At 40.4% G+C, this 15,423-nt stretch overlaps 1 protein-coding gene across 2 annotated transcripts in view; it reads left to right on the forward strand.

The window, feature by feature from the left end:
* Positions 1–6,548: 6,548 nt before the first annotated feature.
* The window catches only part of RAD54B (RAD54 homolog B), a 103,269-nt gene continuing 94,394 nt past the window's right edge, over positions 6,549–15,423 (forward strand). For both annotated transcript variants that reach the window (XM_036830965.1, XM_036830964.1), the window contains exon 1: positions 6,549–6,653. The gene's annotated coding sequence lies outside the window, so the exon portion shown is untranslated. The remainder of the gene's footprint in view (positions 6,654–15,423) is intronic.

The following is a 15,423-nucleotide window of genomic DNA, read 5'->3' on the forward strand; positions in this document are numbered from 1 at the left end:
GATACGTTGGAAAACGGACAGATATGATGCTGATGCATCTTCTAAAAAAATTTGTTTTTACTGTTTTAAGTTTTAAAATTAAAAAAAATTTTATTTGTGGTTAAAAAACCACAAAATTTACCATCTTAACCATTTTTTAGTCTACAGTTCAGTAGTGTTTAGTATATTTACATTGTTGTGCAATCAACCTCATGAACTTTTTCATCTTGCACATCTGAAACTATACCCATTAAGCAACAACTTCCCCATCCCCTCTTCCTCCAGTCACTGGCACCCACCATTCTACTTTCTGTCTCTGAATTTGATGACATGATGTCCTCAAGATTCATCTATTCTGTAACATATGTCAAAATTTCCTTCCTTATAAGGCTGAATAATATTCCATTGTATGTATATACCACATTTTGCTCGTTCATCTGTCAATAGACATTTGAGTTGCTTCTACTTTTTGGCTATTATGAATAGTGCTGTTATGAGCATGGATATACAAATATCTGCTCAAGACCCTACTTTGAATTCTTTTGGGAACATACACAGAAACAGGAATGCTGCATCATGTGGTAGTTCCTTTTATAAGTTTTTTAGGAATCGCCATACTGTTTTCCATAGTGCCTGCACCATTTTGCATTTCTACCAACAAGAATTCTAATTTCTCCACATCCTCACCAACACTTATTTTCTTTTTGTTTATTTTAATAATATCCATCCTAATGGATGTGATTTCGACTCTTAAAAAGAAGCCAAAAATCTGGATTGTTGATGTGTAATCAGTTTTCAAGTATGGCAATTGAAATTAAATAATTTAAAACATTATATGAGCCAAGCAAATGTGCAGGGCAAAATGTGGCCAGAGGGTTCCAGCCTGAAGATAAGATCAGTTTTAGAAATTGGAACTTGATTACTATAAAAACTTATTTTCATTTGAGATGCTAAAATTTACCGAGTAAGTTTGTGATAGGACGTGATACTGTAGAGAAGTACTTTGGAGCCAAATCTCTCTGCTATGCCTACCTCACTGAATTTTGGAGATTAAAGTCTATATTTGATTTTTAAAAAAATATGTAAAGCAATATTGGTTCAAATGTTGGCCTGGAAAAATGTATACCATATATGACGTACTTGATAAATTATTTCTGAAGTCATTGGAATTAGTGCCTGCCTGAGAAATAACATGTAAGTTAGTAGAATTATACTAATTTATAGCTCTACCAGACAATTTAGATGTGTTTTTTTTAGGGAGATTTTTAGTTTGGGAGCACTATTTTATAATGGTCTTATAGACATAGATTGTAAGTGAAAATAGTCTACTTTCTAAGAATTTCCAGGATACTTTGGGGCATGTGGTAGTATTTTTAAAATATAGTATTTATACTTTAAAATATAAAAGGTTGTAGACGGTATGAAAATGCAGAGAACAGTGAGTAGTCTACTTTGGCCAGTGTAGAATGCAGGGGTGGGAGTAGAGGAAATGGAGGGAAGGTGTACTTGGAGATTAGGCCTAAATTATGAAAATTATTAAAGGTCTTATTATTTGCTATATAAGCCATAGGGAGTAACTAAAGTTTGGTTGTTGTTAATTTGAATGACATTTTTAAATTTGGTGCATTTTTATGAGGATCTACTACTAGCCAGTCACTATAAAAGGTGTTTTCCATAAATTAACTCGTAATCATCTGCTTTAGAAAGACTCTTCCTCTGGTGCAGCAGGGAGGACAGATTAGAGAGGGAAGAGTCTGAGTCAGGAAGAGCAATTAAGCAATTACAGCAAAGATCTGTTGATAAATCAGTGATCCTCAAAGAATGGTTCTCAGCCCAGCAGCCCAGCATCAGCTGGGAATATATTAGATGTGCATATTCTTAAGCACCACCCCAGATGTAAGAAACTGGAGGTGGGGCCTAGCAATGTGTGCTTTGACAAGTCCTGCAAGCGATTGTGCTAAAGTTTGATGCCCCCCAAAGTTTGTATATCAATGGATTTCAAATTTAGGAATCATCTGGGGAGGTCATTAAAAATTCAGGTTCCAGACAGAGGAATGGATAAAGAAGATGTGGTACATATATACAGTGGAATATTACTCAGCCATTAAAGAATGAAATAACGCCATTTTCAGAAACATAGATGGACCCTAGAGATTGTGATACTAAGTGAAGTAAGTCAGAGAAAGAGCAGTATCATATGATATGGCTTATACGCAAAAAAGAAATGATACAAATGAACTTATTTACAAAACAGAAAGACTTAGAGAATGAACTTATGCTTACAGGGGTGGGGGGGGAGGAATAGTTAGGGAGTTTGGGATTGATATGTACACACTGCTATATTTAAAATGGATAACCAACAAGGCTTACTGTATAACACAGGGAACTCTGCTCAATATTACATAACAACCTAAATGGGAAAAGATTTTGAAAAAGAATAGATACATGTATATGTATAACTGAATCACTTTGCTGTACACCTGAAACTAACACATTGTTAATCAGCTATACTCCAATATAGAATAAAAAGTTAAAAAATATCCAACTTCCAGGGGCTAAAAATCTATTTTTAAAAACTTCTCAGGAGATTCATCAGCCAGGTTTGGATCCAGTGACCTAGATGAAAAGTAATGTCCTCAGCTAAGATAGTGGTGATGGAAATGGAAGGATCAAATAGAAAAGATATTTCTAAGACACTCTAATACCTCTAGAATTATATTAGGCCATGATGGCATAAAATTATACGAAGCAGTTACTGGTTTGAAAGTACCTTCTAGTGGGAAAAGAGACGGGCAGGTGCTTGAGCAGGATGAGGAATAAGTTAGCATGTCAGTAAAGCAGAACTGAAGCAGCTCAAGAGACCTGAGGTTTAGGGGTGGTAAGTAGTGCCACATGCTCCAAATGATCACAAAAGGTGAAGATGAAAAGATGCCCTAGATTTGGCAATTTGAAAGATTTTATAACTTTTGTCATGGCAATTATATTGGAGTGTGAATTTGTGGGAAGGTACGCAGAATTCATAATGCTATTTGTAGCATGATTGAGAAGTAAGAAATATGTTCAATTTGTGGGGAACAGAGAAGAGATTGCTAAAAGCTATGTGTGCCAAAGCCCTCCTCTTGCCAATAGTTTACATATAAAGATTGCCTTTGGGTTTGTGGTCCTAGATTGTAACTGCAGAATCTAGTTGTGTGTTTTGTAATTACCGACTGCTTTGGAAATTCCATTTCTGATTGTTGTGTTCTAAGTTCTTATATCTGCTTCTTTCATATCTAAGATGTTCTTAAATATGCTGCATTGTTTCATGCTGCCTAAGTATCCTCAAAGTTTAGTTTTTTAATGACCCTATTCTGGTTAGTATGTTTATCATATTATGTATTCTTGGGTTTTTGTTTTATTTTGTTTTGTTTTGTTTTTGGCCAAGCCACACGCGGGATCTTAGTTCCCTGACCAGAGGGACTGAACCCCACACCACGGCAGTGAAAGCACCAAGTCCTAAACACTGGACCACCAGGGAATTCCCTAAGGGTTTTAAATGGAATAATGTTTTGAGGTATTAATTTGGAAAAATATAATGCTGAATTGCAAGGAAAAGACTAAAATAGCAAAGCAAAGACTAAAGCAAAGGAGAAGACTAAAATAGCCAAAGAAAATTCTTAAAATTTTTTCAAGTTAGTAAATCTTTTTTTTAAAAATATTTATTTATTTATTTTTTTGGCTGTTCTGGGTCTTAGTTGTGGCACATAGGATCTTCAGTTGTGGCATGCGAATTCTCAGTTGTGGCATGTGAACTTTTAGTTGCAGCATGTGGGACCTAGTTCCACCTGCATTGGGAGCATGGAGTCTTAGGCACTGGACCACCAGGGAAGTCCTTCAAGTTAATAAATCTTAAAAAATGATTTGTGTTGACAAACTGTATATTATTCCTCAGTGAAGTTCTCTTTGTTTGCTAAAGAGAGGCTTTGGGAGTATTTTGGTAAAGGTTTGAACTAAAGCAGGCCTAATGGACCCCCTTAAGTCTGCAGCTGCTTTAAGTTGTTTAGGGATGAAGCTTTTCAATGTTCTGGTAAACCTGGAACAGTACAATTGCTACTTACTCTGACTAAACATTTCACCTGGCTCTGCTAGAACAATTTAGGGTCCTCTGGAATCATTGTTTTCTTTAAGTTAAATAAGGAATCAGAAAGAATTCACTTGTAAGCCAAAGTCATGTAAAACAAATATCCAAAGCTGCTCCATAAGCATGTGAAATTTTAAAAAGCTGTTCAATAACTGTATCTCCAAAACTCATTTTGATGAAAAAGCATAAATATTAGAAATGAAAAAGGCTAGGCACTAGTCCTGACTTTCCTATTCATTAACTTGCTATGTGATATGAACAAATTAAATTATCAGTGGGCCTCTGTTTTCTCATATATTCTTAAGTATAAAATAGGATTCAGGTGATAAACCATAATGGAAAATAATATGAAAAAGAATGTATATATGTAATATAACTGGGTCACTTTGCTGTACAGCAGTAATTAACACATAGTTGTAATTCAACTATACTTCAGTAAAAAATAAATTTAAAAAATAGGATTCAGACTGTGTGTACTGTAGAGTATGAATCATAAGAGATGTTATTACAGATATTTATTGAACAGTTGAAGTAAAAAGTAGCAGTCCAAAATTGATGAAATGTAGTGGCTAAGAGACAAGTGGAATAAACACAACTGAAAAAAGAAGGGTAATCTCATGAAAAGGAGGAATTCAAATTCTTTTTCTCCTCTCCATTCCCCCTAGGAGAAACATTCAGCTCTGATGTTGGTGTTGGTTAATCAATTAGCCAACATTATCAAAACCCAATTAACAAATGTTAATTCAAAATTTAAAGTTACAGAAACTTTTACTTTCAGTAGTTCTAAAGTTAACTGAACCTGAGGACACAGTATAATGTCCTTATAAAAAGTATTTAATTGTGATAACACTTTAGTATTTAATTAATGATTAAAGGAAAGGAACTAAAGTTTACCAAAATGTTTTTTTTCCAAAGATATCTGTATCCATAGAATTGCCTAGATGAAGATTTTTTATTTTTTATTTATTTTTGGCTGCGCCTCATGGCTTGAGGTATCTTAGTTCCCCGAACAGGGTTTGAACCCAGGACACTGCAGTGAACGCGCTGAGTCCTAACCACTGGACCGCTAGGGAATTCCCCAGGATGATTTTTTTTTTTTTTTAAACTATATTCACTATCTTGTTCTCATTCAGAGTCATGGCTTTATTTTATTTGTCTGTTTTTAAAATTTTTTGTTCTTGGGGTCATGGCTTTAAATAGCACCTCTACATGCTGATTCCTCTAAATTTCCAACCTAGACCTCTCCTGTGATGCCCCAGATTTGCATCTTGACATCTCCACCATTGCCTAGTAAGCACCTCAAATTTGATGTACCCACATTGAGCTCTAGATATTCCCTTCATGGTAACTACTCCTCTGCTATTTTCTTTTTCTCAATAAATGGCAACTCCATGGTTCTAGTTTCTCAGGCCAAAAACCTTAGTCATTCTTATCTGCTCTTTTTCTCTCACACTCTACCTCTGATCTGGCTTCTACCTTCAAAACATATCTTTACTCCAAATGTTACCGCCTCTGCTGCAGCCACCCGGGCTAAGCCACCATTGTTTCGCGTCTCAATTATGTAAACAGTCTCCTAACAGCTCAAAACCCTCCCATTTCAGAATAAAAGCCACAAGTTTCTACATGATTTTCCCGCTCCTTGTTATCTCTTTGACCTCATCTACTATTCTCTGAACTCACTCTGCTTCAGCTACCACTTCCTCACTGATTTTACCAAAATAAAGTCCAAAAAATTATAACAATTTATTATATAAAAAAGCTACTCTACTACAATTTGGTAAGATTTAATACTGTAATTCTTCACGTATTTTTAGAGTTAATGGCTTTTGAAAATCATGCTAAATGATGAAAATTATTGTATTCACACGTTTTTAAGTGTCTTGTTCAAACCGGAATATTTTTCTACATATTAACAGACGGTGACCTGGTTTGGGGATACTTTTACATTAAAGGGCCCACGACCTATGTATTTCTAACTAGTCACCATATTAAAAGGTGTTGGACCAATTTTAAAACGTCAGTTCACTTATTTCGGCTGGGTACCTAAAAGGAACATATTAACAAAGTCGTTGAAATTACCTCATTCCTAAAATGCGGCATAATTTAGGAGCTATATGGTAAAAATCCATTATATTTTTATATTTTTACAATGCAGACGGACCATCAAACTGCACAAACATATCCATGTAGATGTTCTCAGATTTAAGAAATATGCCTCATCTGTCCTAGGATGTGGTCTGTAGCCTCAGCATGAACATCATGTCTGACCGTAGGCAGCAAATAAATATTTTTCGAATTGAACCATAATCCCGAAGCAAACTTGGAAGAGCTCAAGGAGAAACGCAAAAGCACTTGCGCAGTGATTCGATAAGGTCGTCCAATCAGAGTCGAGCTGGACGAGGATCTGCGGAAGGAAGGTAGTGCGCACGCGCGATGGGCTCGTCCGCAATTGGCAGCGCCGAGGCGGGAATCTTGAGCCGCTCTGGCGTTGAGGGAGCGCTGTCTCCCCCGGTTCCTCCTGGCTGGTGGCGCAGCTTCCTTCGGAACCTCTCTGGTGCGTCCCTGGAGGGGGAGGCTTGTGAGGCTGCGACAGCCTGTAGGCTTGTGTGGGGCAAAGAGGGGAGAGGCGCCGGAGCAGGCCTCCGACGGAGGAGGGAAGGAAGGCGGCGGAGCTCCTGTGGCCGCCTCCTGCGGGTCTGGGAGCGCGGAGGGGTCTCAAGTGTGAGGGGCGCCTTCGCTGCTGGCCGTGGGGTGGCTGGTGGCGGAGGGCGCGCCGTGGGGGTGTGTTTGTGGTGGGGAGGCCGACGCGAGAGGCGACTCCGGGCGGTGGTGCTTCCGCGCCCGCACTGCGGTCAGCCCGCTCGGCTTCTGTGGCGCTTGGGTTTCTTTCCCCAGGACTAATCTCCACTCTCCTGCACGGTATTAATTAATAGTAAGTAACGGAAGATTTTTGTAGGCCGGTTTAGCGGGGCCACAAAATCAAAGGAGCGACCTAAGCCACGAAGCGAAATAACTACTTCCTAATGTAGTTGGAAGGCGAAAAGCAGAAACAGCAGGGGGAGGTGCGTAGCTGGTTCTTGACTGTTTTATTTGCATTCTTGCATCCTAGAGATTTTTTTTTTTTCATCCTAGAGGTTTGATGGTTGCACCCCATCCCCCCTTCAAAGCCAAACCGAATCCACAGATTCTGGTCATAATCCCCTTTGTCGAACTTCATCCTTTGCTATCCCCCCTCGCGGAAACTCTGCTCTCATAGGACCTTATGTATTAAACATCTAATAATGATTATCATAGATAGTAATATTACAGGTAACATTGAGTGCTTACTGTGTGTCAAATTTTGTTCTAAGTACTTTAAGTATTTCATTTAATCCTCCCAACAATCTTATGAGTAATTATTGTTCTACCGCCTGTCATAGATGAGGAAAGGGAGACACAAAGAGGTTATGTAAACTGTGCAAGATCACATGCTTGGAAGTGTCAGTCCAGATTTATATTCAGGCATTGGCCTCCAAAACTGTCTTCTTAATTATTACACAGTACAGTGTATTAAATTGCCAAGTGCTGTAGGCCTTCTGATGTGTCATCAGCCTGGATTTGCCATTTTACTTGGGAGAACAGAAGCAGTAGGTGTTAAGAGTGTAACAGATGTTGGAGCATCACAGTAGGCTGCCAAATGGGCGTTATTTTTAGGGCCTGGGAAGAGGGCTCAAATAGCACTAATTTAAGAAGTAATAAGGATCCAGAAGCATTTAGGGGGAAATATACTGATGTCTGCAGTTTACTTTGAAATGCATCAACAAGTTAAATGGCTTGATGGATGCCTAAGGTCATACATAAATGGCAGAGCTAGAAATCAAGCCAAGGCAGGCTGGCTCCAGAGTGCCCTGCGCTGCTTCTCACATGCCTGCATACTCAAGTTCATTATTATTTTCTTTAGTTTACAGGTTAAATAGAAGGGTCGAAAAATTAGACATTGTGTATTAGATGTAGAAAAGTTTAAGGGTTTAAGGTAGTGATTCTTAGAATTTAGTGTTGAAAGAAGTTTTAGCAGCTAGTCTGTTCTCTTTATTTTATAAATGAGAAAGTTGATATACAGAGCGTTTAAATAGCTTGCCCAAAGTTTCTAGTTACTGTATTTTTCTAGTGTTCCTTTTAAAAAGGTGTCAGTCTGCAGGTGGGTCTGACTAAATGTAGAGAATGGAACCTATTACATTTCATGATGTGGACATCATTTTTTTTTTTTAATTTTAATTAATATATTTTTATTTTTGGCTGTGTTGGGTCTTTGTTGCTGCGCGTGTTGCTAGGCACGCGGGCTTCAGTAGTTGTGGCACGCAGACTCAGTAGTTGTGGCTCGCGGGCTCTAGAGCACAGGCTCAGTAGTTGTGGTGCACGGGCATAGTTGCTCCGCAGCATGTGGGATCTTCCCGGACCAGGGCTTGAACCTGTGTACCCTGCATTGGCAGGCAGATTCTTAACCACTGCGCCACCAGGGAAATCCCTGGACATCATTTTTATTAATGATATCTAGAATTTATTACGTTAAGTGGACTCATCATTATTTTATTTCAGTTGAGCTGTGGTTGTCTAAAAGCCTTGAGTTTTTCATCTGAACTTCCCATTGTTCTGTTTCATTTGACTGAGTAACTGAGTCTAAATGCAAGGCCTAACATTTACCTGTTTTTAAGTCATCTTGTTGCAGTTAGCTTTTGTCAATTTCAAATTTATTTCAGTTACATTTCTAGAGACATGTAATATTCTGCTGACCTATTATAAAAAGGAAATGAGGTTGATGAGGTTATTCTGGCATGACTTGTTTGGAAAGAATCTGTGTTGACTATTGCTACTAGTAAATACTGCTTCTAAAGTAAACAAATAATCACGAACAATCTATATAATAATTTGATGTAAGATTGTGCTAATAGAGATCTGTTTTGCCCTTTGTTGACCTTAAACAAATAGACTGCAAGTTAATTCTCTAGCAAAAATGGGTTTATTCAGGATAAGCAAAGAACTGTAATTCAGAGTCTGCAACGACGGTGAGCCACATGCAAGTCCTGCACAACAGAGAGAGAAGACTTCTTTTATAGTGGGGAAAGGAAATTTATTTATTTATTTATTTATTTTCTATTTATTTGTTTATTTATTGGCTGCTTTGGGTCTTTGTTGCTGCGCGCGGACTTTCTCTAGTTGCGGCGAGTGGGAGCTACACTTCGTTGCGGTGCGTGGGCTTCTCATTGTGGTGGCTTCTCTTGTTGCAGAGCACGAGCCGTAGAGCGTGCGGGCTTCAGTAGTTGCAGCACACGGGCTCAGTGGTTGTGGCTCACGGGCTCTAGAGCACAGGCTCAGTAGTTGTGGCACACGGGCTTAGTTGCCCCATGGCATGTGGGATCTTCCCAGACCAGGGCTCGAACCCGTGTCCCTTGTATTGGCAGGCAGATTCTTAACCACTGTGCCACCAGGGAAGCCCAGGGAAAGGAAATTTAAAGGGCTATGGTAAACAAAGAGTTCAATGGAGGAATTGAGAATTTGAAGTATCATGGCTTTTTATTGGCTGAGCTCTTGCCAAGCAAGAAGAGGAGCTCTTTCTTCTTCCTGTTGGGCTCTGTTGTCTCATAGGGCATGAGAGCTCGCTCTTCTTGCCTCCTAACTCTGTTATAATTGAGGTTTCTGTTTATTAATTTTTACATTTTCCCCTTTTGATCAAGGTCTTTCTCTGAATGCATCACTGATCAAGAGTCAGGTTTTCCAGTTTCAGCAGCTTTCTGTCCCTTAATGCCAGGAAGGGCCTTTCCTGGGTGAAGTGTCCCTTGTTGGAGGGGAAAATGCACAGATTGGAAAACTATTGAGGTCACATTTGAGTAACAAGGAGGAGTAGGAGAAAGAACTCTCAGGCACTTTTTATCTAAAGTCCATATGTCATCAAGATCTTAGACATTGAAGATCATCTGAAGTGTTATGTCATCAACAAAGGTGTGGCAGACAAATTTCCAACACGCCTGGTTTGGATATCCTTGGAAAGCTGTCTCATCAGATGTCATCTGCTTCAGTTCTGGGAAATCTTTACTTTTGGGTCACCAGATGATGTGCTGTCCAGTCAGGATTTGGTGCTTTCTTTGGATATGTCACGTGAATCCAAGTGTCCCCTGGAGTTTGGCGGCACATTGGTTGGGTAGTATTACCTGATAGGGGGCTTTCCATTGAGGTTGAAGAGAGTTCTTCTGGAGGCGTATTTTCTAATAGATGAAATCTCCAGGTCACAAAGTGTGATGGTTAAGGTCTTCACTTCCTGAGAGTGCACTGTGGAAAGATTGCTCTACCAAAACATTGTTATTTTTAATAGAAGCAATTTGGCCTTTGCATTATTGGACTATCTCTTCTTTTATTAGTTGTGGTTCAGAAGAGCCAAGTGCCTTGAGAGTCCTGTGACTCTCAAAGGGTGAGAGTTTATGAGTTCCAAAAGGGGTAGATGTGAGATTTAGAAGGACCAATGGCAATGCTTTTGGCCAAGGTATTTGGAGGGCCTCTACAAATTTTGTCAATTGAGTCTTAATAATGCCGTTAGTGTGTTCGACTAAACGAGAGCATTGAGGGTGGTAAGTGCAATGAAAGTGCTGTAGAACTGGCCAGACAGGGCAGACTTGTTGAAGTGCCTGATGAGTAAAATGGGTTGCTCAAATATTTTGAAGTTTGAGGTTGGGGCAATCTTTTCCAAAAAGGCTTTAGCCACAGAAGAGGTGGTAACTTATCTGTAAGGGAAGACTTCAGTCTGGTGTGAAAATGTACAGACCATGACTAGAACATGTTCATATCCTTGAGATGAAGGAAGTTGTGTGAGATCCATTTGCCAGACCTCAAATGGTCCAGTGGCCAGTTTAAAATATCTGGGAGCAGTACCAACAGGTTCCCTGGGTTGTATTTTGGACAAGTGGGACAAGTGAGGTAGACACTTTTTTGCAGCCTTGTTAATATTTCCCCACAAATATCGATTCATGAATGCCATCGTTTTGTCAGTAGACCAGTGGTTTAATGCACGTACAGTGGTTAGGAGTGGGAATTTTAGAGTCTCCAGTAGTCTGGGTTGTTATCTGGTCTAAACCAGAGCTTTCTCTTTTTATCAAGCCGTCAATTGTTGAATTTCCAATCTTGTTTTTCCTTTTCTGAGGCCCATTGTTGGGCTTGTCTAGCCAGTTTTTCTAAGTTGCCATTTGGGAGAATATCCGTTTGGACCATGAGAAACGTTTGGCTGCCATTGGTTCCTTTAAGGGCAGCATTCCTTGTGGAAATGTCAGCTGGGTGATTTCCCTTAGCTTCCAGAGAGTCAGGTTTAACAGAATCTTAATAATGGCTAATGTGGCAGGTAAAAATAATGCATCCAATAACTGCTGAACATAGGAGCCATTTAAAATTTTATTTCTGCTGGAAGTAAGGAAGCCACATTGCTTTCACAGCGTTCCAAAATCATGAGCTACTCTGAAAGCATATTGACTATCAGTATAAATATTTACAGTTTTCCCCTTGGCTAAAGTACAAGCCCATGTAAGAGTATATAATTCAGCTTGTTGGGCTGAAGTAGTAAAGGTGCTGCCCCAGCACTGTCAAAAGGAGTTGCAATATTGTCACTCTCTCAACCATCAGTGAACCGTAAGATGTCAGTGTTACCCAAAGGAATTTCCTGCAGATCATTCACAAGGATTCAGGAGATGATCCCTCATCCTTAAGCAGTCATGAGGGACTTTGCTGACAGAGGGGAGAAGACTAACGTGTGTCAGGTTATTACACTGTAAAAGTGTTATGTAAGGAGTGGTTAACAAAAGGAGGTGAGGCAGCTGACTGAGAAATGTTGAATGTGATGAGACTTTAGGAGGATTTCTACTGCATGAGGTACAAAAATGGTTAAAGGGGATCCCACAACTTTTTTCTTTGTGGTCCTAATCAAAAGGGCAGTGGCAGTAATGGCTGTAATACCCTATGGGTTGATGGTGGTCCCTGTGTTTTTGGGTGAGTACTGCAAGGGCATTTCCTTCCTTTTCATATACAGAAAGGAAAAGAAGAATCTGATAATTGGGATGCCCAAGGGCAGGTGGGTTCATCAAACCCTTGTTTAAGACCTTAAAGACTCTCTTGTCTGGTTCTTCCCATGACATTGGTTCCGGGTTGTTCTTTAGTAAAACATACAGAGGATTGGCCATAAGAGAGAAATTTAGAGTGTTATCAGAGTGATAACCAACTAGCTTGAGAAAACCTCACAGTTGACACTTAGTTTTGGGTTTTGGGAAACTTTGGACGCTGTGAAGGCTATCTGGATCTATGTGGAGCCCTTGTTCTGATATCAGATGCCCTAAATATTGAACCTGGGTTTGGGCAAGCTGCGATTTTTCCTTGGTGATCTTATGTCCCTTTAAGGCTAAAAGCTTTAGCAAGTGGTTGCTTTCTTCCAGTGAGGTGGCTTGAGAAGGAGAGCAAAGAAGCAAATCATTCACATATTACAGCAAAGTAGAACCTGTAGGGAACTTTATATCATCCAGATCAGACCTTAGGATTTATGAGGAATAAGGAGGACTCTCAGTAAAACCCTGAGTTGTTGATTTCACCAGAAGCTATTTATTTATTTATTTATTTATTTATTTATTGCTGCGTTGGGTCTTCGTTGCTGCGCGCAGGCTTTCTCTACTTGCGGCGAGCGGGAGCTACTGTTCATTGCAGTGCACGGGCTTCTCATTGCTGTGGCTTCTCTTGTCGTGGAGCACAGGTTCTAGGCGCGTGAGCTTCAGTAGTTGTGGCACGCGGGCTCAGTAGTTGTGGCTCATGGGCTCTAGAGCGCAGGCTCAGTAGTTGTGGCACACGGGCTTAGTTGCTCTGTAGCCTGTGGGATCTTCCCAGACCAGGGCTTGAACCAGTGTCCTCTGCATTGGCAGGGGGATTCTTAACCACTATGCCACCAGGGAAGTCCTTTCTGATGTTGATGTTGTTGCTTTTATCAGTGGCTCAGCCATGCAGGAGCCAAGCCAAAGGCAGCTCAGCAAAGCTCTAGTGAAACAGCCTAGTTCTGCAGGAATGAGCCCGAAGGTTTAACAGTGCAGTTCCACCAGAACAGCCCATTTCAAAAGGAATCTGGCCAAAGGCTGAACCGGCACATTTCCAGTGAAAAGCCCCTGTTCCACAAGGAATCAGGCCGAAGGCTAGTGCAGTTATAGTTGAAACAGCCTGATTTTTAAAGGTGTCAGGCCAAGTGCCAAATGAGTACTCACAGACAGAACAAGGCCTTAAATAGAAAGAATGGGCCCTTAAAATAGATCCCGAATAAAACCTAGAGAGCTTCAAAACACAAAGAGGGTGGAAGCTCAGATCCAGGAGAAAGACTTACTCTTGAACCTCAGGGTTAGGAAGAAAAGCAGTGGGCATCAGTGGACTCTGTGTGGGCACTGCATTTGTTTGCTCACCAGCCTTGAAGTCATCAGGGGTCTTCTCTGGATCCCAGTCTGGGCCACCAGAATGTTGACTTTAAGCAAATAGACTGCCAGTTATTTCTCCAGCAAAAATGGGTTTACTCGGGATGGGCAAAAAATTGCAATTTGCGGTCTGGAACCATGGTGAGCCAAGTGCAAATCCTGCACAACAAGGAGAGGAGAGCACTTTTATAGAGGGGGGGAAAAGGAAGTTAAGAGGGCTATTGTAAACAGAGTCCATTGGAGGAATTGAGAGTTTGAGGTATAGTGACTTTTCTTTTTTGGGGGGAGGTGGGGGTCACACCGTGCCCCCTGCAGTGGAAGTGGACCACCAGTGGACCACCGGGGAAGTCCCAGTAGTGGCTTTTCATTGGCTGAGTTGTGACAGTCTTATTGGCTGAGCTCTTGCAGGCAAGAAGAGGACTCTTTCTTCTTCCTGTTGGGTCTCTGCTATCATCATATAGCGTGAGAGCGTCCTTGTCTGGCCTCTGGTCTGTATTTTTTTTTTAATTAATTAATTTTATTTATTTATTTATTTATTTATTTTAATTTATTTTATTTTATTTTTTTTGGCTGTGTTGGGTCTTCATTTTTGTGTGAGGGCTTTCTCTAGTTGCGGAAAGCGGGGGCCACTGTTCATCACGATGCACGGGCCTCTCACTATCGTGGCCTCTCTTGTTGCGGAGCACAGGCTCCAGACGCGCAGGCTCAGTAGTTGTGGCTCACGGGCCCAGTTGCTCCGTGGCATGTGGGATCTTCCCAGACCAGGGCACGAACCCGTGTCCCCTGCATTGGCAGGCAGATTCTCAACCACTGCGCCACCAGGGAAGCCCTAATTATATTTATTTTTATTTTTGGCTGTGTTGGGTCTTTGTTGCTGAGTGCGGGCTTTCTCTAGTTGCAGCCAACAAGGGCTACTTTTCGTTGTGGTGTGTGGGGTTCTTATTGTGGTGGCTTCTCTTGTTGCAGAGTGCAGGCTCTAGGCGCGTGGGCTTCAGTAGTTGTGGCACATGGGCTCAGTAGTTGTGGCACATGGGCTTAGTTGCTCCATGGCACGTGGGATCTTCCCTGACTAGGGCTTGGACCTGTGTCCTCTGCATTGGCAGGCGGATTCTTAACCACTGCGGCACCAGGGAAGCCCTCTGGTCTGTATTTTAATTGAGGTTTCTGTTTATTAATTCTTACACCACTACTAATCCCTCAAACTATATAAAGCCTGGTTATTTATCGAATACTCATGTATGTCATCATTTTTAAGTTGCTGTAATTGGGAAATGTCTAACCATCAGTGATGGCGTGTCACAGCTTAATTGGCTGCAGTTCTTTTTTTTTTGTAGAAAATTGGAAATACATAGGAAAGAACTCAGAAGAAATTTAAAAATTACTGGTAATTCTAACATCTAGACATAGTCAGTGTTAATGTTGTGGCATGGGTTTTTCTAGTCTTTTAAAAATCTTTATAGATGTGTAATTTACAGTTTATAATTCAATGTGTATACTTAGATGAGTTTTGACAAACTTGTAATCACACTACAATCTGATGCAGGTTATCTCAGTCACCCCGAAAAGTTCCTCATGCCCCCTTGCTTTCTAGACTTTTAAAAAGTACAAACACACATACTATTTTTTTGTCTATTTTTTTGTTTTATAAAATTGGAATGATGCTGAACATGTTTGGTAGCCATTTGTGAAATTAAAACATTATTTTTAGAGCAGTTTTAGGTTTACAGCAGAGTTGAGGGGAAGGTGGAGATTTCCCATATACCCCTGCCTTCCCTCATTATCAGCATCCCTCACCAGAATGGTACATTTGTTACAGTTGACACACATAAGCACCCAAAGTCCATAGTTTACAATAGTATCCATTCTTGG

The sequence above is a fragment of the Balaenoptera musculus genome, chromosome 17 (genome assembly GCF_009873245.2).
Source record: "Balaenoptera musculus isolate JJ_BM4_2016_0621 chromosome 17, mBalMus1.pri.v3, whole genome shotgun sequence".
NCBI lineage: Eukaryota > Metazoa > Chordata > Mammalia > Artiodactyla > Balaenopteridae > Balaenoptera > Balaenoptera musculus.